Below are 24,036 nucleotides of genomic sequence, written 5' to 3'. Positions count from 1 at the left end.
GGAATATCTCAGTGCAGTGCACAATGGGGCCACAGCTGTATCACAGCCATGCTCTGTCCTTTAGTGGGCCGTCTGAGCCATGTTCCACTGCCTGTTCCGACACTGCTCTCCCTCGATGACCCTGCTCCCATTGGCCTCCCCATGGTTTCGATCTGTAACCCAGACCCTGTTCCCAGGAGCTGGCTCAGCACCATCCTGCTCCACATCCTCTCTCAGGGGACATCCTAACCTGCCCGGCCTGTCCTGCTCCTGCCTCTCAACCCAGAACACTGAAGGTCCTTCAGGTATTAGGTGAGACCTTAGAAGCAGGGACAGCAGGATTTATCCCACATGCACCGTGCACTGTGCTGAGGAAGCCACGGTCACTCCCCTAATGGTCACTAGGGGTGAGGAAACTGAGGTTGTTGCCCATGTGGTAGAACTGGAATTCAGAGCCTCAGCCACGCCTCAGTCACGCCTCAGCCACCACACCACGCCCTGTGCACGGCGCTGGGGAAACCAGACAGCTAGGACCGGCCTGTGCCTTGGGATGCTTACCCAGACCACCCACCCTCGCCCCCTTTGCACCTCAGAGGCTTGGTCTACTTTTCAGACACAGTTTTTATATTGTCAGCGTGATACATATACATATTTTAAGACGTCAAAGAGTTTTATAAGTTTTATGAAAAAAATAGCAGACCCCTGGCCTCCCAGACCATCTCCCCACAGCCCCTGCCCTGCCCACTCCCCATAGATTACCACTTCCAGCTCTTGTCACTTCTTCCTCTGGATTTATCTCCACATTTGTAAAGAACATGGGCACACTGCTATTTCTTAGTCTCTTAGTTGTGGTGGAGATGATTGAACTCATAGATTTCCCTCCTGAGAGCGGCTCCATCTAACCCTAACCCTAACTCTAACATACAGAGTTATGTCATCATTTAGGTGAACCCTTATGCAGTGTGTATCAGTCAGGATAGGCTGCCTCGTGAGGCAGGAACAAGCATCCCCAGAGCTGAGAGAGTTCCGTTTCTCTAGCCTCCTGCCCTGGGGGTGGGTGCTGAGTCTGGGGGAGGTGTGGGGTGGGAGGAGGGGCCTCAGTGCTCAGCAGACAGGTGCTTACGGGTGTCATCATGTTCTCTGCCCTCTTCTTATATGGAACCCGTGGTGCCCTTTTGCCAGGGCATCCCTGCTCAGGGGTCAGGATAGTCCTCCTCTGAGTGGCTGGGGGTCTGACTGCTCCCTGTTGGACCATTGAGTAGCCCCCTGCTTTCTGCCTCACTGCCTTTCTGTGCTGGTGTCTCAGTGCTTGGGCCTTTTGGGGTTTTAGAGGTGGGCTGTGAGGCTGGGCGTGAAAAGGCTTCTTTGCCTCCTCTGCCCGCCGGGGCTCTATATCCCTGTGCTGCCTCAGCACTTCGTCCTGCAAGATTTGCAGGTGCAGTTTTCATTTCTCATTCTCTGTTGGTTTTGAGTGATTTCAAGAGACGATGCAGAAAGGCTGTGACCCCACCTCTAAAAGCCAGCGGTCAACCTGGCCACCCTTAAGCCTGTTCTAGTGGGGCTCCTGCACCATCGCCCTGCTGTGACAGCGTCCCACGAGGACAGACACAACACAGGATTTCTGTCCTTGCCTTCCTGAGTGCCTGGCAGCCCTGGTGCTGTTGCTTTCCCTCTCCCCTCCTTGTTCTCAACCTCAGGAGGAAAATGTCCAGTTTCTCACCATGAGATATGATGTCATCTGTAGGTTTTTTTTTTTAAGTAGGTAAAATTCATATAACATTAGCCATTAACCATTTGAAAGTGTGTAACATGTAGTGCATTTGCAGTGTTGGGCACCCACCGTCTGTGTCTAGTTCCAACACGTTTTCATCATCCCAGAGGGAAACTCTCCATTAAGCAGTCACTCCCCAGCCTCCCTACCCGTCTCTGGCAACTCCAATCTGCTTTCTGTCTCCATGGACTTACATATTCTGAATGTTTCCCATAAATTAGGCATCATATAATTTGTGACCTTTTCTTTCTGGCTTCTTTGGCTTAGCATGAAGTTTATGTGGATCATCCATGTTGCAACATGTGTCAGAACTTCAGTCCTTTTTAAGGCTGAACAATATTCCATTCTGCAGATACACCACATTTGTTTGTGCCTTCAATTGACGGGCATTTGGGTAGTTTCCACCTTTTGGCTGTCAGGAATAATGCAGCTGTGAGTGTGTGTGGACAGTGTTAGATTCGGTATCTGTTTTCAACTCTTTTGTGTATGTATTTAGGGGTGGAATTGTTGCGTTCTGTGGTGAGTCTGTTTCACTTTTCCAGGAACTGCCAAACTGTTTTCCACCACAGCTGCACCATTTTACATTCCCGCCAGCACTGAGTGAGGGTTCTCATTTTCCCCCATCCTAGCCAACACTTGTTAGTTTCTGTTTTTTGTTTCTTTGTTTCATGACGGCCAGCCTACTGGGTGGGAAGTGGGATCTGACTGTTTATTGGCATTTCCTGAATAGGTTTTTTGGTAGATGTTCTTTATCAAGCTGAAGATGGTCTTTGCCTAATTTAGTGAGTGATTTTTAATCAGAAATGGGTGTTGGATTTTTGTCAGATGCTTTTTCTGCATCAATTGATCTGATCATATGATTTTGTCTCTTTAGTCTGTTGATGTGATAGATTATATATATCCATTGATTTTTCTAATGTTGAACCGACATTGCAGCCTTGGAAAAAATACCACTTGGTTGTAGTGTATAATTCTTTTTAAACGTTGTTAGATTTGATTTGCTAATAATTTGTTGTGGATTTTTAAGTTGTTTGCTCCTGAGAGGCAGTGGTATGTCATTTTCTTATAATTTCTTTGGTTTTGATGTTAGGATAATTTCAGCTTCATAAAGTGAGGAAGTGTTTCTTCTCTTCCAATTTCTGGAATAGGTTGTAAAGAATTGGTGTAATTTCTCTCTTAAATATTTGGTAGAATTCACCAGTGAAATGTCTTCCTGTTACTGATTTTTAGTTTAATTCTATTGTAGTCTGAGAACATATTTTTATGATTTATATTTTTAAAATACTTGTTAAGGTGTACTTCATAGCTCAGAGTGTGGTCTATCTTTGTGAATGTTCCATGCAAGCTTGAGAAGAATGTGTATTTTGCTGTTGTTGGATGGAATATTCTATAAATGTCAGTTTGATTGAGTTGATTTATGGTGCTGTTCAAGTGAACTGTCCTTGTTGATTTTCTGTCTGCTTGTTCTATCAATTACCTGCAGGTCTTGAAGTCTCCACTTATAATAGTGGATTTACCAATTTCGCATTTAGAATTAAAATTGTATCAAATTTTGCCCCATATATTTCAATTATCTGTTGTTAGGTGCATAGCCTTTAAGGATTGTAACATCCTCTTGAAAATTGATTTTTCTCTCATTATGTAATGTTGCCTCTTTATCCCTGATGATTTTGCTTGGTTGGTAGTCTGCTTTGTCTGAAATTAATAATGGTACTCCAACTTACTTTGATTAGAGTTAGCATGGTATACCTTTCTCTATCCCTTTACTTTTAACCTACCAGTGTCTCTGCATTTAAAGTAGATATGTTGTAGATAGCATAGAGTTGGGACTTGTGTTTTTTATCCACTCTGAAAATCTCTGTTTCAATGGGTGTGTTTTGATCATTCACATTTAAATGATTTTTGAGGTGCTTAGATTAATATCAAACTTTTTAGTAACTGTCTTCTGTACTTGCCAGAGACTTCTTTTTCTCTCTCCTCTAGTTTCAATGGACCATTTTATGTGATGCCATTTTATCTCCTTTCATAGCGTATCACTCATACTTCTTTTTAAAAGTTTTACAATATATGTTTACAATATGTATTTCAAAATAATCTAAGCCCACCTTCAAAGAATACTATACCTCCTGCCATTTAGTACGACTACCTTATAACAGAATACTCCCAAATCCTCCTTCCTGTTCCTTGTGACATTGCTGTTAATTATTTCAATTATCCGTATGTCATAATCATACGGTGTATCGTTACTATTATTGCGGTAAATAAATTTATTTTTATATCAAATAAGAGTAAGGAAAATAGAAAATTTTATTTCACTGTCATTTATTCCTTTTTGAATACCTCTTTTATATGTAGATCCAGGTTTTCAACCTGTATAATTTTTCTTCTGTATGAAGAAAAATCTTTTAACATTTATTTCAGAGTATATATTGCCAGTGATGAATTCCCTTGGTTTTGTTTGCCTGAGAAACTATTTCTCCTTCATTTTTGAAAGATACTTTTTCTGGACATAGAATGCTAGGTTGGTGGTTTCTTCTTTCAAAATTTTAAGGATTTTACTCCACTCTCTCTCTCTCTCTTTTTTTTTTTTTTTTTGAGACAGAGTCTCGCTCTGTTGCCCAGGCTGGAGTGCAGTGGTGCTATCTCGGCTCACTGCAGCCTCCACCTCCCATGTTCAAGCTATTCTCCTGCCTCAGCCTCCTGAGTAGCTGAGATTACAGGCGCCTGCCACCATGCCTGGCTAATTTTTGTATTTTTAGTAGAGATGGGGTTTTACCATGTTGTCCTTGGCTGGTCTTGAACTCCTGACCTCAAATCATCTGCCTGCCTCAGCCTCCCCAAGTGCTGGGATTACAGACGTGAGCCATCGCACCTGGCCTCTCCACCCTGTTCTTCCTTTCCTGGTTTCTGATGAGAAGTGGGCTGTAATTCTTATCTTTATCCCTCTATAGATAAGATGTTTCCCTACCCTGCTGGTCATTTCCCTTGGTCATTTTCTCTTTGTCTTTGGTTTTCTATAGTTCAAATATGGTGTGCCTAGGTGTAGGGTATTTTGCTTTTTGTTTTTTTTTGTTTTGTTTTGTTCTTAGTATTTACTCTATTTGGTGTTCTTCGAGCTTCCATGGTCTGTGGCTTGGATCTGTCATTAATTTTGAAAATATTTTGGCCATCATTACCTCAAATGATTTTCTTCTTCATTGTCTGTTTTGTTCCCTTTTGGTATTCCAATTACACGTGTAACATCTTTGATGTTGTTCCACAGTTCTTGGATACTTTGTTCTGTTCCTCCCGGACCCATTATTATTATTTTTTTATTTTTATTTTTTTGTAGAGATGGGACTTTGCCATGTTGCCCAGGCTGATCTTCAACTTGTGAGCTCAGGCGATCCTCCCGCCTCAGCCTCCCAAAGTGCTGGGATTACAGGCGTGAGCCGCTGTGCCCGGCCTTCCCACCATTCTTTGTGTGCATGTGTGTTTCAGTTTGAGAAGTTCTTGTTGACCTGTCTTCAGGCTGATTATTTTCAGCCATGTTGATGAGCCTGTCAAAGGCATTTTTCATTTCTGTTAATAGGTTCTTTTGGGCTGGGCGTGGTGGCTCACACCTGTAATCCCAGCACTTTGGGAGGCCGAGGCGGGTGGATCACCTGAGGTCGGGTGTTTGAGACCAACATGGAGAAACCCCTGTCTCTATTAAAAATACAAAATTAGCCGGGCGTGGTGGTGGGCGCCTGTAGTCCCAGCTACTGGAGAGGCTGAGGCAGGAGAATGGTGTGAACCCAGGAGCCGGAGCTTGCAGTGAGCCGAGATTGCTCCACTGCACTCCAGCCTGGGCAACAGAGTGAGACTCCATCTAAAAAAAAAAAAAAAAAAGGAATATGTTGTCCTTTTTGCCTTCTAGCGTGCCTTGAAAGTTTTTTGAAGCTAGGTATGATGTATAGGGTGATAGGAACTGAGGTAAACAGGCCTTTAACGTGAGGTTTTCTGTTAATCTGGCTATGGGCTACGTGTAATGTTTGTTGTAGCTGTGAGTGCCGGAGTGTTCCGATCCTTGCAGTGCCCTTGTTTTTGTCCTCTGGCTCTGGGCTTCCCTAAATTCCCTTCCTCAGAGAGAGTGAGTGTCGTGCAGCTCTCCCAGCTTTCACCTGCTGTTGCACACTGGAGTCCTGTTGGTGTAGTTGTAGGGTGTGGGGAGGGCCAGCGGTCTATAGCCTTCTGATTACATCTCAGTCTTTCTGTGGTCCCATTTCCCTGGGCTGTGACTGTCACAGACGTTTCTTCATTTATAGCTTTTCCAGACCCCAAACAGGAGGCCAGAGGGGGCTGGACTCGGGAATGATGGCTCTGCAACAAGGTTCTGGTAAAGTCTTTCCCTGCGGGGAGCAGGCCTTTGTCGTAGAGAAGGCTCTGGCTGCATTTCACCAGGATGACATTTCTCCTCCCTCTGCCAGAGTCACCAGGAGATGTCTCTTGGGTTTTCATGGTGAGAACCTAGTAGGGATCCTGGAGGAAAAGCCCATGAAAGTTTTGGGCCCCCCTAAGACTGTGGCTTCTAGGAGTTTCTCAGTCATGGGAGTCTACCCTTGACCTGCAGCAATTTGTCAAAATTACCCAAACTACTGCGGTATGGCCCTAGAGGCTCCGTTCCAGGTCAGTGGATCTTTGGATTTGGCTGTCTCTCTAGATTTCAGGGGGGCGGGTTGCAAACTCAATTCACTGATGAGTCCAAAGAAGGTCATTGATTTTCAGTTTGTGCACCATTTTCTTGTCATGAGGATGGGACTGATGACTTCCAAGTTCTTTACGTGTTGGAGCGGAAACCCCGGTCCTTCCCCTGCTTTGATTTTCCTGTCACCCCAACCGGGAATCGTGTTTGTTATTTGATGGTTTACTCAGTTGTCATCTGTCTTCCTAATTAGAACATAAGCTCCAGGGAACTGGAGTGTCAGTGTTCCCTCGCGTCCTTGCACCCACAAGACAGCCTGGCACATTCTGAATGAACACACCAAAAGGGATAAATAACGAGGCCAAGTCACCTAGCTATGGGTGGCTGCTAATCCATAGGATTTCTCGTGCCTTGTGGTTTCAGTGAATTTGAGACCACACATGAGTGCTGCCAATGGGCTCCCAGATGTCCTCAACAAAGAGAGGAGTGACCGCTCAGATCCAAGGGTGCAGCACTTACCGTCTATCACTGGGAGCTGATGGGCTGTCTTTAGCATGGCACTTTGTATGGTGCTGGCGCTCAGGCTTCCCTGGGGCAACAGCGGTGGCCCAGTCGACACAGAAGAAGAAGGGGACTTTTCTGTGGTCACTTCCGCATTGTCAGTTGTTTTGCGCTCTTACTGTGGCTAAACCTTCTGTTCATACCTGTCCCACATTCTCAGTATTTGTCTTTTGGGATTGCAGTAGTGGGACTTGGGTGCACATCGCAAAAAACCAATTTGCCCCCATTATCCATGTCTTGTTGATGGTTCCACTGCCAGCATCAGTTCTCATGAACAGATTTCTAAACCATCACCATCTGTTCTGCTCTTAATTTCAAGTGTAAAAAGTATTATTTTCCTAATTCCGTCAAGGGGAGGGAGAATATGTATTCCTAAAGACCACAGTTCTTGTATGAGGAAGTGTAGATCCGCCACCCGCCTACTAACGGAAAGGTTGCTTCTGCCCGTCCTCAAAGCTGTTGAACCATTATTTACCTAGAGGGTAAAACTGGCCCGTTGGCATCTCTATAAAAACAAGGTAGGAAAAGGTGGAAGTAGCTGAGTTGGGGAGGTGGAAGTGGGGCAAAGGCTATGTCTCGTGCCCCTCCCTGACACTGCAGCCCCCCGACCCTCCAGCCCCTGCCAATATAGGTGGGAATGGGCTGGCAGGGCTGCATCGTGGTGGTCCCTGCTGCTGCTAGGGCTGTTTCCAGAAGAAGGCTCAGTTGCAGGCTTGACTTCCCCTCAGAAGTCATAAGGACCACAAGGTCCATCTGGGTGGGCGCTGAGCTCTCCACGATGGGAGCAGGATAGACATGAGCATCTTCACCCTCGTGGTCCCTCTGAGCCTGCCCTGGGGTGAGCTCTTTTTCTGCTCAAATGAACATTCCAGGCAGGCCCTGGAACTTTCTGTCATTCTAAGGCAATAAAGGGTTCTTTGGTTACTTTCAGTCCCAGGAACAGTGTTGGTCAGTCATGAAAAGGAGTAATTATAGACTCTTTGGAGCTTCTCCCACCCGCTGGAGCCTGACCCGTCTTGGAGCCGACTAGGGAGGGAGGGCTGTGTGTCCCCTTCTTTCTTCCTTTGCCTCTGTTTTTGCTGGCCAGGGAGTGCTCCAAGGGATGGAGTGTCTGGGGAGAGGGCATTCTTTCCACAAGTGGGCTGGGTGGCACTTCTGGGGTCCAGCAGATGTTTCACTTGGACTTCCTGTCTCTGGCGACCCTTGGGTAGGTTTCTTAGAGATGACCCTGCTGGGAACTTGCAGCTCATCCCTGCAACCTGTGGGAGGCCTTGCTGGGCTCATGCCCTTGACTGCTCCCCCTATCCTCCCCCATGCCCCTCGGGAGTGCTCCTGGGCTGTTACTTCAAGGAGGCCCCAGGCTGGCCCCACACTGGTGGGAGCAGCAGGCAGCTCCTCCTTGGGCAGCTCCTCCTCTTCCCCTGTGAGGCAGCTCTGGTCATGGCCTCCTGCCTCTGGATTCTCAGGAAACTTGGGTGCCGCGTCTGCAGACATTGGGGACGCGGTGCAGCTATCCTAGGGGTCTGCTAGAAGCCCTGTTTGGGAATCAAGGTGAAGTCACCTCCCCAACCTCTTCCATGAGGCACAGCCCTTCACGGAAAGTCCCTGCTCCTCTCCTGGTCCCCTGTAGGCCAGAAACCATGCTGGGGTGGGGAGCTGGGAGCATCTGTTGATGTGGGATGCAGGCGTGCTTGTCACCTCTCCTGGCCCTCAGGGTAGCAGGACAGCTTACATGAACATCTCGTCCCGCTGCCAGTGGCCTCTGGTGAGACTGCTCCAGTCGGTCCCCCTGTAGCTCCTGGATCTTAGTGGGGGCCTGGGAATGGGAGGTCACAAGGAGGTTCCAGAGCTAGCTAAAGCCACTGAGACTCAGAGGGAGTCTCACGCCACTGCCTCCTGTGCTCCCATCCCCTAGCAAAGTGGGTCTGATGAGGGATGACCTTGCATCCTTGTCTCCTGTTCACTGGGACCTGGTGCTGTTGCCACCATGGGCCCGAACACCCACCGCCCTTTTAGCAAGCCAGCACTGCCCCGCAGGGTCCGGCCGGGGAAGCATCTGGCTTTGCACAGGTGGAAGATCATGACTATTTCCAGAGTCTGTTGCCAGGTTCCATGCAGTTCAGGAGTTGTTTCTCCCTCTGAGAGTCCAAAGTGGTTGTTTTCCGGAGTTTGGCAGTACCTAAGGGTTAATTGGGATGTTATTGTCTGCATTTGGCTTAGAGATAGGAAAGTTTTATGTTTATTCAAATTATCAGTAATTTAAAATTACAATTTTAGTCTTAATTGTATGTATTTGGAGATCCCATTTAAGTCTTTGGAAATAATTACAGAGTAATATTTTGGGAAGTTATATTACAATGCACAGACGTTCAAGTGGAGAATGGTCCCTGCGTGTGAGCCTTGGCCTGGCAGAGGGGCATCCAGGACAGCGTCCACAGCACGCGGCCCTCCCAACTGGGTCTGGGCATGGCTGCAGCTGAGTCTAGCCCTCCTTTCTGTGCTGTTGCATCCCAGGGAATACGGCCACACAGGCCGCAGTTGCCTAGACTGACCTGGTGTCAGAATCACTGTGTCTGCCTTGGTAAGATGTCCTTGGGAGGGGAAAGGAGCCAGCCAATGAGATGAGGGGTAGGAGGGTGACAGGGTGGAGCAGACCCTCATGCTGGCAGAAGAGAGGTTCACATTCACCAGGGAGCGGGTTTTTCTGAACCTTGGAGAGCTGAGGGGGGCACCTGGAGTGCCTCTGCAGCCCACAGCATGGGGTGCTGGCTTCTGTACCCTAGTGCAGGTGCAGTGCCATGAAGTGCCCATCCCTTGCAGTGGGGTAGGGTTTAAAACCCAGAAGGCAGCCCTCCCTGGAGCACAGCCCCATGGTGTTTAGAGACCCTCTCCTCTGAGCACATGCAGGATGTGACAATGCAGGTGGGCCTGGTGCTGCAGTCTCAGAAACACCCGTGGGCTTCTGCCATGCTCTTTATCCACCAGGGCAGTAAAAGCAACATCCAGGGTGGCTTAGCCTCCTGCAAAGCCTATGGCAGGACAGCCAGGGTTCCCTGACAGTGGAGATGGTGGATGGCCCCATAGGGGGTTAGTCCCATCTCACCAGCAGAAGTGACCTGTGAGGCCTTAGTGGTCAGTGCTGCCTATTGTGGTAGTGGATTATTTAAAGCCAGGTCCCATCGTGACTCCTGAGGGAATGAAAATGAGGGGTTCTTTGCTGTGATCTGATGCTTGTGTTCCACCAAATCCATATGTTGGAATTCTCATCCCCAAAGTGATGGGACCTTTGGGAGGGAGGGGGACTTTGGAATTTGCATTCCCAAGGAAATGGGGCCTTAGGGAGGTGTCTTAATCTGTATTCTGCTGCTGAAACAGAATACCACAGATTGGGTAATTTATAATGAACAGAACATTATTTGGCTCAGAGTTCTAGGGGCTGGGAAGTCCAAGGTTGAGGGCTGCATCTGCTGAGGGCCTTCTTGCTGCGTCCTAACATGGTGGAAGGCATCATATAGCGAGCGAGAGAGAGAAGGGGGCCAAACTCATTGTTTTATTAGGAACCTGCTCCTCAGTCACTAACCCACTCTCGCGATAATGGCATTAATACATTCATGAGGGTAGAGCTTTCAGGACCTAATCACCTCTTAAAGGTCTCACTTCTCAACATTGTTGCATCGGGGATTAAGTTTCCAACACATGAACTTTGTGGGGGGCCCATTCCAACTATAGCAGTGGGTGATCAGGTCCTGATGGTGGAGCCCTCATAATGGGATCAATGCCCTTTTAAAAGAGGCTGCAGAGAGAGCCTCCCGCCCTCCACCATGTGAGGACAGAGTGAGAAGGTGCCGTCTCTGCCATCATGTGAGTGCTCACCAGGCACGGAATCTGCTGGCTCTCTGGTCTTAGACTTCCCAGCCTCCTGAACGGAGACAAACCAATTTCTGTCGTTTATAATCTACCCAGTTGATGGTATTTTGTGAGAGTACCCTGAATAGAATAAGACTCCCTTCAAACAAATGTCCTGCTCTTTGAAAGAGAGTGTGGGGCTCACAGTCTGCTAGTAAAGACAGTTGTAGGAGCAATGGCAAGCCCACACTGGCTCGGATTTTCAGACCTTATCATTGAGTTAGGAGCGAAGTCCTCGACCTGAGGTTTTATTGGTCCAAAGTCAGGGCCTGCTGGAGCCCCACAGGTTGCGTGCTTGGCCTGTGGAGCAGTTTTCTCCAGAGCACCCCTATCCCCTCTGCCTTGTGCCAGGCCCAGCAGGGACTGAGGGTAGAATAATGACAGGCACAGCTCCTCCCCACAAGGAGTCCACGATCTGGGGTTTGATGCTGGAGCCCGAGGAGGGGCTGCCCACATGGGCCGAGCAGAGGGCCTGGGGAAGTTCCAGGAAGAAGTGACTGTGTGCCGAGACTGCAGGAGTAGACAGCCCAGGAGAAAGGGGGGCATGGGCTGGGGGTGGGGGTGGTTCCAGGCAGAGAGAGCAGCTTGCACACAGGAAAACAAGGCATGGAGTGGGCAGCTCCTTCCGCCTGGTCTCTAAACCTATGAAGAGGGGGCTGGGGAAAAGAGACGGGGGTGGAGGAGAGCAGGACTCGCAGGGCAGCCAGCCCTCCATGGCCTTGGGAACAGAGTGAAGAGCTTGGACTGTGTCCTATGTCCTGGGGCCGGTGCCACTGCAGGCTTTGGAGCCAGGAGGGACTCAGTGGAACTTGCTGTGTATGATTGTGAGTGTGAGGAGTGGTTTGGGGTGGAAGGCAGGACAAGCAGCTGTGGACTCCTGTCTGCAGGTGAGTGCCAGGGCTCAGTGTAAGTTCTGATTGGGCTAAGTAGGTGCCCATCTGCCTGGAGTCCAGCTGTCCTTGTCTGGTCTGTAGATCCTGTTGTCAAGGTCTGGCAGCTAAACGCTGGTCTTTCTGAGATAATGAAAAGGGAAAACTTTAGAGGCAGAACGAAGACCTTGCAGTGACCAGTGACATCCCCATAGGGTCTAGGTATGTGAGGTCTATTGGCGCCTGTGTGGGAAGGCGGGAAACCAGGGGCTTGGGGCCAGTCACAAATGCCACACTGGGCTCTGCCTTGGCTCTAGGTGCTTTGGTTGCTGGATTTGGTGGTGGCTCAGGGCAGTCACTTGTGAGTCTCAGTGTTTTATCCCCTGGGGCCTCCCCAGAGCCGTAAGAGAGGGTTCACCTCTGAAGGACTGCCCCATGCTGTGCCTGGTAAGCTCGGTCACCCAGGGCTGTCACAGAGATGGGCTAGGGACCGCATGGGCTGAGCTGATTTCTGCCCTGCCACCTACACCTTGCTGTGGTTACTTTGGCAGTGTTTCCCCGTCAGGAGAGCAGGTGGGAGGGGAGGCAGGTCCCTGAACTGGGATAGAGCCCGGAGACCTGGGTGTCCTCTGCTCTGTTGTACTGACCCACTGCGTGCTTATGAAATGAGGGCAGGGGTTCTCAGTGCTCCCATGGCATGGTGACTATAATCCATGAATGAGGCCCACACAGTTCCTGGTATGCTCAGTGTAGCCTTGTTGTTGTAAGAGAAAAAAGCAGGGATTCTCCACTTCCCCACAGAGTGAACTGGAATGAGGAGAGACTGGTATTTCTCCAACACTAGGTTTCTTTGGATTTTTGTGCTGGTTGATACTCCCTAAATCACAGGTCGCCTTAAAGAGAGCAAGAGCCCTGCGCGGTGGCCTGGACCGTTGGTTCCCCCTCCATCCAATGCACCTCGTGGCCCAGTCTTTACCTGCTCACCATGCACAGCACTTCCCGTGGGTTTGAAAACGTGTCATCTGCATGGCAAGGATGGGAATGGGGAGTGGGAACCTGCAGTTTAGGGTCCAGGCAGGTGGATTTTAATTTGCCCCTGGGGGATTCTAGGGCCAGCAGAGCTCAGTGCCGCTGCTGTCTGGGCCTCCAGGCGGTGAGCTGCTGGGGGAGCCCCTCTGGAAATGGACAGTGGCTGTCCAGGGCGTAGGACACTAGGGGGCGAACAGAGGAAGTAGAGGCATCTGGGGCTGAAGTTCAAGGTTGCAGCATGGAGTTCAGGGTTGCAGCGCCCAGCCTAGCAGGGCAGGGTTCAATCTGGAGGACTGGCATGAGGAGGCAGAGGAGTCAGCCAAGCCCTCCCCTCAGCCTCTCTCCAGACACTATAGATTCAAGGCCAGGTCTGCATGAGGACAGCCACCTGGTCTCAGCTGAGGTTACAGGAAGGGAGTCGGGGCAAGGGCCAGTGAGTTTGTTCCTAATTTGGGTCCCCTAATTGTCCAAGACAAGAAGAAAAGGCCTAATTTCTGTTTCGCTAAGTTTTATACTACTTTGGTTCACGTTCTTTAACAATAGGTTATTCATGCAGAGCTCATCTCTATTAATCAAAATGTATGATTAGGCAGAAAGCCCTATTTCCACACCAGAGTGGTGAAATGCAGTGCATGTGTGTTCAGAACAATTTTTGAAGTCTTGATTTTGTTTTGTTGCATGTTTATTTGGTTGCTTGCAGAAGAATGAAGTTTTTTGGCCCTCTGGAAAATTTTTCCTTCTCCTGAGAGGTTTTCCAATCTAGTAGAAAATAGACGCATAGTTTCGCTTGCATTGATTGTGGTGTTAGAAGCGGCCCTGTACATTTTAATGTGGAAGACGTGATGGTTTTGCGTTTTCTCCTCCAGTTGTGCCGCATGGCTCTCTTTCTGCCAGCGCTCTTGCACATTTAGTTCTTGAGTGAGATGTTCTAAATAGAAGCCATGGTCCATTCAGTCCCCAGCCTGCTGTCCTTCTGTGACCCGCCAGCCAGCTTGGCTTAGGGAGCTATGAGCCCCTCCCACTAGGCTACAAAGTCATGGGCAGGAAAAGCATCTGTGCACAGCCAGGAGCAGAGCACCCAGGCCCAGGTCTGTCCCAGAGCCGCGTGGACCTGGTGAATGGCTGTTTAGGTCAGAAGGGGGTTTGGATACACCGGTTCTGTGTTTCGGAGGCCAGCGTAGTCCCCGGTGTATTTCGCAGAAGTGATAGCAGCTTTATTCCCAAGGCACTAGTGCCAGCGCATTAGGCATGTGCTGGGTGCCTGCTTGAGCATCTCCTTTGTTCCTCTCTATCACCGGCTGTCACCTGTAGAGGTGAGCGAGGCAGAGAGTTGGCTGGTAACAGCCAGTGTCCACAGAGCCCCAGGGCTCCCTGACTGGGCTGTGCCACCCGGGGACAGGCAGATAGACCCCAAGTAAAGTTAAAGGGAAGCACAGTGGGGCCTGCACAGGATGTGAGTTGGAGGCTCTGGTGAAACTGAGACCTGGTGGGGGATGGGAGGCAGGGGCCCTGCTGGGACAGACAGGAGACCAGGGGCCAGTGGCAGAAATGGTCCTCGACCTATCCTCATGCAGATGGTGGCCTCTACCGGGAGCCCTGTGTGTCTCTGAGCCTTAGTCTCCCTCCTTCCAGTCTGCGAAATGGGCATAATAGAAATGGTGCATCTCACTAATAAATCTGTGCAGAAAGAGAAAGCAGTTTGCAACTGCGAAGCATTATTCAGATTTTCCTGGCTCTACCTCCAGGATCATATGCCTCCGCTATCTCACGAGACACAGGCCTCCCACGTGCCCGGTGCTGGTCTCGAGGTCATCTGAGCCATCATCCACCCCTCTATACCAGGGACAGTGTGCTGCCAGGAGGGGCACCAGAAGAGGTTTCATACAGTGGCATGCTGAGCTAGGATTTGCGGCACTTCCTGCCTCTTCCAGTTCCTTGTGGGCCGGGGGTGCTTTGTTCAGATGGTGCTGGGGAGGAAGGGTAATATCTAAGGATGTATTGAGAGGGTCACATTCAGGTGTGCCATCTTCTGAGGGACAGAACCCTGTCACGACAGTTTTGCCGTGACTGAATTCCCACGTCGCAGAGTGTGCTTGGGGTGTGGCTCTGAACATCGCTGGCAGGTCAGGTGGAGCCTGGCTGCTCTGGGGAGCTGTGCCCAGGTTCCCTCGGTTCCTGAAGCTCAGAGGTTGCAGGAGAAAGGGCCTCCTGGTGGCTGCTTACTCTGCCCCACTGTGAAGTGCCTTGTCACTAGAGTTAGGCCCCTCTCCCCCTCCGGGCTTCGGGGATTCCACTGAGGATGGAGGGTGTTGGACTTAGTTTCTTTTTTTTTTCTTTTTTTCTTTTGAGATGGAGTCTCCCTCTGTTTCCCAGGCTGGAGTGCAGTGGCACCATCTCGCCTTACTGCAAGCTCCACCTCCCGGGTTCACGCCATTCTCCTGCCTCAGCCTCCCGAGTAGCTGGGACTACAGGTGCCTGCCACCATGCCCAGCTAATTGTTTTGTATTTTTGGTAGAGATGGGGTTTGACCATGTTAGCCAGGATGGTCTCGATCTCCTGACCTCGTGATCCACCCACCTCGGCCTCCCAAAGTGCTGGGATTACAGGCGTGAGCCACCGCGCCTGGCCTATTGGACTTAGTTTCTTTAGCTCCAGGTAGTCCTGTGGCCTCTCTGCCACTGTGTGAATGTCCCCAACCCCCACCTGATAAGTAGGTGTCCTGATGTCATCAGGGATTTGGACTTAGTTATTAAAAAGCAACCAGCACCCTTAGGAGCCTCTGGAGCAGAGATTGCCAGACTTTCTCAGACCACAGTGCCCTGGATCTCAGCAATTTCATGGTGTGTCTAGACGAAAACACATAGCTAACAACTAAACTTTTTAAGTAGCTAGGTCCAAACCACATGGTATTTATGTCCCAACAACTTGGAAGCCGCATGAGAAATAATACTTATAAATTGAAACAAATGTATTTCATCCTAAACCACAATTACAAACGGAAGGGTGTCTGCTGAATGAGATTGGCACCATTCTCATTTCCTGTTTGATGCTGACTTTTGTGTGGGACTTGCTGTTTAAAAGTTTATTTTTATTTTTAATTTTTATACACATATCATAGTCATGCATATTATGGGGGTACGTGTGATTTTTTTTCTTGAGACAGCATGACAGAGTCTTGCTCTGTAGCCCAGGCTGGAGTGCAGTGGTGCCATCTCAGCTCACTGTACCCTCCACTTCCCTGGTTCAAGCGATTTTCATGTCTCAGCCTCTTAAGTAGCTGGGACTACAGAGGTGTGCCACCTTGCCTGGCTAATTTTTGTATTTTTAGTAGAGATGGGGTTTCACCACGTTGTCCAGGCTGGTCTCAAACTCCTGGCCTCAAGTGATCTGCCTGCTTAGGCCTCCCAAAGTGCTGGAATTACAGGCATGAGCCACTGCGCCTGGTCTACATGTGGTATTTTAATACAAGCATATAAATTTTTAATTGTGGCAAAGTACACATAACATAAAATACCATCTTAATCATTTTAAGTGTATAGTTCGGTGGAATTAAGTACATCAACATTGTTTTGCAATCATCACCATCAGCTATCTCCAAAACGTTTTCATCTTCCCAAAACTTAAATTGTGCGCATGAAACAGTACCTCTCCTTTCCCCCTTCCTCCAGCCCCTCCCAGCCACCACTCTACTTTCCCTCTGTCTGAATTCACCTCTCTAGATACCTCATGTAAGTGGAATCATGCAGTATTTGTTCTTTTGTGACTGTCTTATTTCACTTCGCATGGTGTCCATAGGGGTCATGCACACTGTGGCGTGCGTCAGAATTGCTTTCTTTTTTAGTGCTGAATAACACTCCATTGCGTGAATATGCTACATTTTGTTGATCCGTTCATCTGCTGCTGGACACATGGCTTGGTTCCGCCATTTGGATACTGTGGATAATGCTGCTGTGAACAGGGATGTACAGATGTCTCCCTGAGTCCCTTCTTTCAGTTCTTTTGGGATACACCCAGAAGTGGAATTACTGGACCATATGGTAGCTCTTTTTAAAATTTTTTGAAGTGCCATACTATTTTCCACAGCAGCTGCACCCATTTACATTTCTATTATGCCAACAGTGTACAGGGGCTCCAATTTCTCCACATCCTCACCAGCACTTGTGTTTTCATTTTTTTTGTTTTTCTTTTCTTTCTTTCTTCTTCCTTTTTTAAATGGTACTATCCCAACAAGCGTGATAGCAGGAATTTGCTTTTAATTACAGCTACTTCTGGCCTCACGAGACGTCTTTCAGAGGAACGTAGTGTGATCTCACCTTGGAAACAAGAGCTGCCTCAAGGCAGTGGTGCATGCGGTGCTGACAGGTGCCAAGGGTCACTGCCTTCCCCATGGACATCTGGGTTATGCTGCAATGCCCCTGTGGGTGCAGCAGGGCCCCTAGGGTGCCTCCGTGCAACTTGGGAACCATGGAACCAGACAGTGTGCTTCAGACAAGTAGATAAGCACAGAAACAGAGCCGTAAGGACTGGGGGGAACGTCCAGTCCATAGTTCCGTGTGGAACCACGATCCACGGACGCAGCTGAGGGGCGAGTGTAGTGTACGTGCCTGTGTGCTCCATCTCTGTGCTTACAGCCCTACAAAGTGGGAAGAGAATGGAAGAAACAGGAGAGAAAAAGTCCCGTGTGGTTTCCCGGAATCTTGTGGGTAGTGAGAGTCTCAGCATTGTTATTCCTAGCATGTTTTGTGTGTAATGTGAGATGAAGCAAATGATTACTGATGTGATCTTTTAACTTTGAGGACCTTGACCAGGATTTTCAGTGGGGAGGAGAAAGGAGATATGGAGGAAAGGTGCTGTGGGTTAAGAAAGCCTCTGGAGGCTGGGCGCGGTGGCTTATGCCTGTAATCCCAGCACTTTGGGAGGCCGAGGCAGGTGGATCACGAGGTCAGGAGATCGAGACCATCCTGGCTAACACGGTGAAACCCTGTCTCTACTAAAAATACAAAAAAAAAAAAAAAAAAAAAAAAATTAACGTGGCGTGGTGGCGGGCGCCTGTAGTCCCAGCTACTCCGAAGGCTGAGGCAGGAGAATGGAGAATGGCATGAACCCGGGAGGTGGAGCTTACAGTGAACCGAGATCGCGCCACTGCACTCCAGCCTGGGTGACAGAGTGAGACTCTGTATCAAAAAAAAAAAAAAAAAAAAAAAAGAAAAAGAAAAACAAAGCCTCTGGAATCCGGAACTACAAATCCATAAATAACCCTAGAGCGTTCCCTGGAGAGGCCTGGAATCAGTGGCCAACCCAATCACAGGGAGCACCCCCAGTCCCGGGTCGTGTCTTGAAATTCAGTTTTCTGCTGAAAGAAGCTGGGACTACTTGGACAAATGGTTGATACCGGGTTGGGGGCAGGAAATGTACAGGTTGAACCTAAACACTTTGTCATAGCAGATAATAAAGGAGCCACGTTGGACTGTGAGGATGTGATTCTGCTGAGAGAGAGCATTAAAAGAAGAAAAAAACTATTAAAGTCAAAGACCACAAGGATAGTGTTAAAAGGACTCGTGAGCTCACCTGATGAGGCCAGAGACGGACAATTTGAACATCAGTAAGAGTAAAAATCACAGTGGGTTGAAATGTATGCAGTATGTTTAAATCCGTGAGTTTTTAACAATGCTCAGGAAACAAACCTAATCCGTCACCTTTGGAGAATGCTAGGGAACCAATTATTTATTTTTGAACATTGGTAAATAAGGGAAAGCTCTGAAATATGTATCCTGCTTTTCTTATGCAGGCTGCACTACTGGGTGAGCAGGTGGCAGGTTGGGAGGTTCCATGTATAGAGGATGGAACCTCTGTGTCTGAAGTGTCCCAGCACATCTGAATTCACAAGCTGGGCGCTGGTGGCCCTGGGGCCTGCTGACATCTTGGGAAGGGGGGAAGAGCCACTGCCCGGGAGCTGGTCTGCCTCGATTCTAACAGGGATCTCATTCGACTTCCAGATCCAACCACCGATTTGCAGGAACACAAAGGACAGAGGACGATGTTTGGCTGTGCCTCAGGCACCTGGCCATCAAAAGCCAAACCACGAGAAATGCTGTGTGACCAACGACTCTTCAGTTAATAACTTGGGAGGCAAAAAAAAAAAAAAAAAAAAGAGGTGGAAGCACAACCAACGGTTAAAGGGAACATAAAAGTCCCACATAGTGTGTGTTTAGGGACATGTGCTACACGGAGCAAGGTGGGGCTGTGATTACCCCACAACCAGGACATGGTCAGGGGTACACAGGGAGGCTGGGTCCCGAGGGCTGGAGCGGCCGGTAGGGCCCCTCTTCTTCCCTGCCTGAGGATTGTAAAAGTCGTTTCATAGCCATTTATTGATTGATTGATTGATTAATTGATTGATTGATGGAGTCTCGCTCTGTCGCCCAGGCTGGAGTGCAGTGGCGCGATCTCAGCTCACTGCAAGCTCCACCTCCCGGGTTCACACCATTCTCCTGCCTCAGCCTCCCGAGTAGCTGGGAACACAGGCGCCCGCCACCATGCCTGGCTAATTTTTTTTGTATTTTTAGTAGAGACGGGGTTTCACCCTGTTAGCCAGGATGGTCTCGATCTCCTGACCTCATGATCCGCCCGCCTCGGCCCCCCCAAAGTGCTGGGATTACAAGCGTGAGCCACCGTGCCTGGCCTCATAGCCATTTGTTAAGCTAAATATTTACACTATGTTTTCTAAAAAAGTAAAATTATTTTAACAACATAAAAGTCAAAGGAAGAAGTTCCTGGAAGTGGTCTTGAAGCTGCAAGTGGGGAATTGTGAACAGTCTGCTGGTGCAAGATGTGGCGCTTCGTCGTGGGAGTGCCGTCTCCCTCCACTGCGGGCCCCGCTCCTTCCTGCAGCACACGCAGCTCACTGCTGCCATTTCCCGTGTAATCCTGTCTTCTGTCTTGACTCAGACCCACTCGTATCTTTGTTGTCTGGGGTCTGCGCTTTACTAGGGGACCTTGGAGTTCTGTTGTTGGCTGTGACTTCATTCCATGTTCTTTCACATAAGGAACTGTTGGGAATAGTTTGTCCGATGATTCCATGGTCATGCCTTTTGGCCTTTCCTGTGAGGGGCGAATGGGGAGCACATGGAACTTATTGCTGCCGTCTTCAATATTTCTTGGGGGAGGAACTCGGTGTGGTTTGTTCCAGGCTGAGCCCACCCTGAGGTCGGTTGTTGGACCCACCTGCCTGGTGCAGGCTGCCAGGGTCTTCCTGCCAGCGTGGAATCCCACACTTTCCATTTCCTCCTGCAACCATCAGACCCAGGGACACATGTGTGGCTCCTTCTCCAGTAAGTGACCTTGGAGGCATCCTTACCCCAGGATCCAAGTGTGCATCTGTTGGAGACTCCCAGGTGTGCAGGCCAGAAGGACATGCCCAGTTGTGTGGCTGCCTCTTCCCCGCAGGGAGAGAGAGAAGGCTGGTGTGGGGCTTCTCCCTGGGCAGGGCCTGCGTTGTCCCCGAGGCCCGTGGCCGCTGGAGCAGCCCCTGAGCGACTCTGCTCCTTCCTGGGCCTCGGTTTCCTCATTCTCAGCAGGGGCTTCTGCCAGACTGTCTGGGAGATGTTTTCAGCCCTCTAATTTGTTCATGCTGTGACTCACCCAAAATTACAGAGCAAAGCTAATGGAATCAGGGATTTATAAATCCCCCTTCCTTCCTCACGCAGTTCCTTGAGTTTTTGAAAACTACCATTCAGAATGAGACAATGGCCCTCTCCCTGAGGCCACAGGGTTGTCTGTGGCCTGACTGATTTCTGGACGGTCAGGCTGGGTGAGCCCCAACAGCGTGAACATACTAAGGGCTTCTTCCTTGCCCTGGGGCACCGGTTCTGGCCAGGCTACAGGGCTCACAGCTCAGACCTGCCTTTGCCCGGGAATGACACGGTCCCCTCTGCTCATGTGCTACAGATCAGAGCTGCCATGTGGCCCAGCCTAGGGAGGCCAAGAAGCATGGGAGACTCCCTGGCTATTCGACGAGCAGGACCTGTCTGTGCCATCTCCCATCTGTGCCCCGCATCTACAGCTTCCAAAGTGCATTGGTCTGCACTGTCCTATGAAACGCCACCTCAAGCCCTTTCTGGCAAGTGCAGTTAATCCTGTTTGATGGGTTAGGAAACCAAGGCTCTGAGGGAGGCTTTCAGTGCCACAGCTGGGAGGTGAGAGTTGTGAGTTGCAGATGTCTCAGCCATCCCGAGCGTGTCCATTCTGAGTGGTGGGAAGCTTTTCACTCAGCACTGAGTACATGATGCCTACAGTGTTCTGGGCCTCCTCCATCAGGAGTCAGGGTCCCTTCTCCCCAGGACGCTCATCGATGGCCCCGGCTCCTCCAGCCCTGGCTCCTCCAGCCCTGGCCCCTCCTTGGGCTGTGGCTGCACCCTGGGCTCCACCCACTGCAGACCCAAAGGCCCATGGGCCAACCAGACACCGCCCCTACATGGTGTGCCCACAGGCTCTTATGGATCCCAGAGGGCCCCCTTTGTCCTGCTTGGGGAGGCTGGGGTGGCCGCTCCACAGTGCCCTGCCTTGGCCCCCATGCTCCCCAACTCCCTACTGTGTCTGCTGGACATTTGAACAGCCTCCTGCCCGAACCCTTGCATCCTGCCACCTCTGGCCCACTCTCCACCCTGGCCCACTCTCCACACTGCAGCCAAGTGATCTTTTCCAGCAGCACATCTGACTGAGTATTGCTGATGGCTGCGACTGCTTTCAGGATCAAATTGTGTCTCTTCCAAAAGAGACATCAGATAAGAGACATTGGAAAAGAACATGAATTGTGGTCACCCAGAGCTCTTTCGCGGTTTGGGATTAAGCCATGCAGAAAGGTGTGCAGGAGCCTAGCTCACCTGCCAACCCACCTCTTGTCATCCTCTATTTTGTACGCACAGTCACCCCAGAAAATTGCTCTGGCCCTTGGATTTACCTCCGTGTCACTGTCCATCCGGTACCCACTGTCTGGGATGCTTCCTGAGTGTCCATCACCCGCCTCACTCGTTTTTCCTCTGCACATGGCATCTACTTCAGCCCTTCCGCAGGACGCCTTCCCAGGCTGGGTCTGGACCACCCTGTGGACTCGCTCCTCGCAGTACTGGCCACATGCCCTCAAGCCCATCTGTTTCTTAGAGTCAGTGTCCCCTAGGGTGTGAGTTCCTGGTGAGCAGGAGAACCTGTGCCTTTTATAACCTGGTGTGCTGCTCGGCGTGCCGAAGGAACCAAGGCAATGTTGAGAAATGAATGGAACAGCTGTACTGTGCAGAGATACGTGCAGAGAGGGGCAGGAGGAGGCCTCCACCTCAGACTTCAGTGTGAAAAAGAGACACTGGAAAAGAACATGAAATGTCGTTGCCCGATGCTCCTTTGTGGTTTGGGATGAAACCCTGCAGAAAGGTCCAGGCAGTGCTGCAGCCCCGCCACGCTGCTTGCCCCACGTGGGTTCTGGAGTCTGGTGGCACCTGGAAGAGCAGGTGGGGTGGAAGCTGCTAGAAGGTGGGAACCTGAGGGTCCTGGGCTGGCAGAGGCCTTGCCCCCGCTTTGCCTAGGGAGGCAGTGAGTTTCCTCCTTCATTTGAACTTTGCCCTGAAGAGCTGGGCCTTCCTTGTTCGTAGGGAGCCTGGTGCTTCTTCCCAGCACACCGCAGCCACGCAGGAGGTGTGGCAGAGCACGCAGAGATCCACCTGGCACCTCGCAGCCAGCCGTGGCGCCACTGTCAGGACTCTGAAAAATGAGGTTTCTGTTTGGTGCGGGGACGACCAGAGGGAAGGAGACGGGTAGAGCATAAGTATTCAGCTGACCATTAAAAAGTGAAAGTCAGAAGCAATGTAAGTCAAAACTCAGGACATCTCAGGGTGACCTTGGCCACTCACAGTTGTTCGTGTTTGAAATCACATTGATTCCCTCAGCTGTCCAAGGCGCTGGAAATAACCACTCTGGGTGACATCGTTGGGAGGTTTTGTCAGCACTCAGGATTTGGGGGTTTGTTATGAAAATTTCATGTTACAAAAAAGGGAGAAGTGCAGTTTTGTGTGTTTAGGGTTATTGGTGGCTAGACATCTGAAAATCAGGATCCCCGCTCATTGATTTTTTTTTTTTTTTTTTTTTTTGAGATGGAGTCTTGCTCTGTTGCCCAGGCTAGAGTGCAGCAGCCAATCTTGGTTCACTGCAACCTCGGCCTCCCAAGTTCAAGCGATTCTCCTGCCTCAGCCTCCTGAGTAACTGGGATTACAGGTCCCTGCCGCCCGCCTGGCTAATTTTTGTATTTTTAGTAGAGACAGGGTTTTGCCATGTTAGCCAGGCTGGTAACTCCTGACCTCAGGTGATCAGCCCACCTCGGCCTCCCAAAGTGCTGGGATTACAGGAGGTGCCGCTCCTTAAATTTTGTTGCTGTTCCCAGGAAGATTGATGGAGGGAAAACACACTCTCCACAGAGGAGATCCTGTGTTTACAGCCGTCTTAGATAGAGTCGTGATGAGGAGGAGGACTCTGGACCAACAGTGTATGAGGGTTCTGCCTCACAAGGCTGTTTGGTGTTTTTGCCCACACTGGGTGTGACGGGTTGAAGCAGCAGATAACAAGCCTATTACTGTTATGCAAATGTGGGTGGCACAGTTGCATTCTTCATGCATGTGTCTCTTCCTAATGAGTTTCAAAATCTTAATTTAGATCTTGATTTTGTTGCAGATAGGATTCCAATTTAAAGAGAGTATGTCATTCAGAGACTGTGGTAGACAGGAAAATGGTCTTCAAAGATATCCACACCCTAGCCGTGGCGCCTGTAAATCTGTTACTTTATGTGACAGAAAGGACTTTGCAGATCTGATTAAGTTATGGATCTTGAGATGGAGAGATTATTCTGGATTATTCAGGTGGGCCCTTGTAATCATGGTGACCCTTACAAGAAGGAAGCTGGAGGAGTTAATTGTCAGAGGAGAAGGTGCTGTGATGACGGAAGTGGAGATCAGACTGATGCACTTTGAAGACGGAGGAAGCGGCTGCAAGCCAAGGAACGCAGGTGGCTTGTAGAAGCCAGAAAAGGCAAGGAAACAGATTCTTGCCTAGAGCCTCCATAAAGAACCAGGCCAGTCGACACCATGACCTTAGCCCAAGGAGACCTGCGTGGGGTTCCTTTCTTTTTATTTTTTCTTTCTTTCTTTCTTTCTTTCTTTCTTGTCTTTCTTTCTTTCTGTCTTTCTGTCTTTCTTTCTTTCTTTCTTCTTTCTTTCTTT

General features: G+C 49.7%; 1 protein-coding gene across 4 annotated transcripts in view; it reads left to right on the top strand.

Moving 5' to 3' along the window:
- Positions 1-24,036, top strand: part of APBA2 (amyloid beta precursor protein binding family A member 2) — a 229,038-nt gene that overhangs the window by 38,890 nt on the left and 166,112 nt on the right.

This window comes from Pongo abelii, chromosome 16 (assembly GCF_028885655.2).
Source record: "Pongo abelii isolate AG06213 chromosome 16, NHGRI_mPonAbe1-v2.0_pri, whole genome shotgun sequence".
Taxonomy (NCBI): domain Eukaryota; kingdom Metazoa; phylum Chordata; class Mammalia; order Primates; family Hominidae; genus Pongo; species Pongo abelii.
Note: the sequence above shows the minus strand (reverse complement) of the source record. Positions and strands in the feature narration are given on the sequence as shown.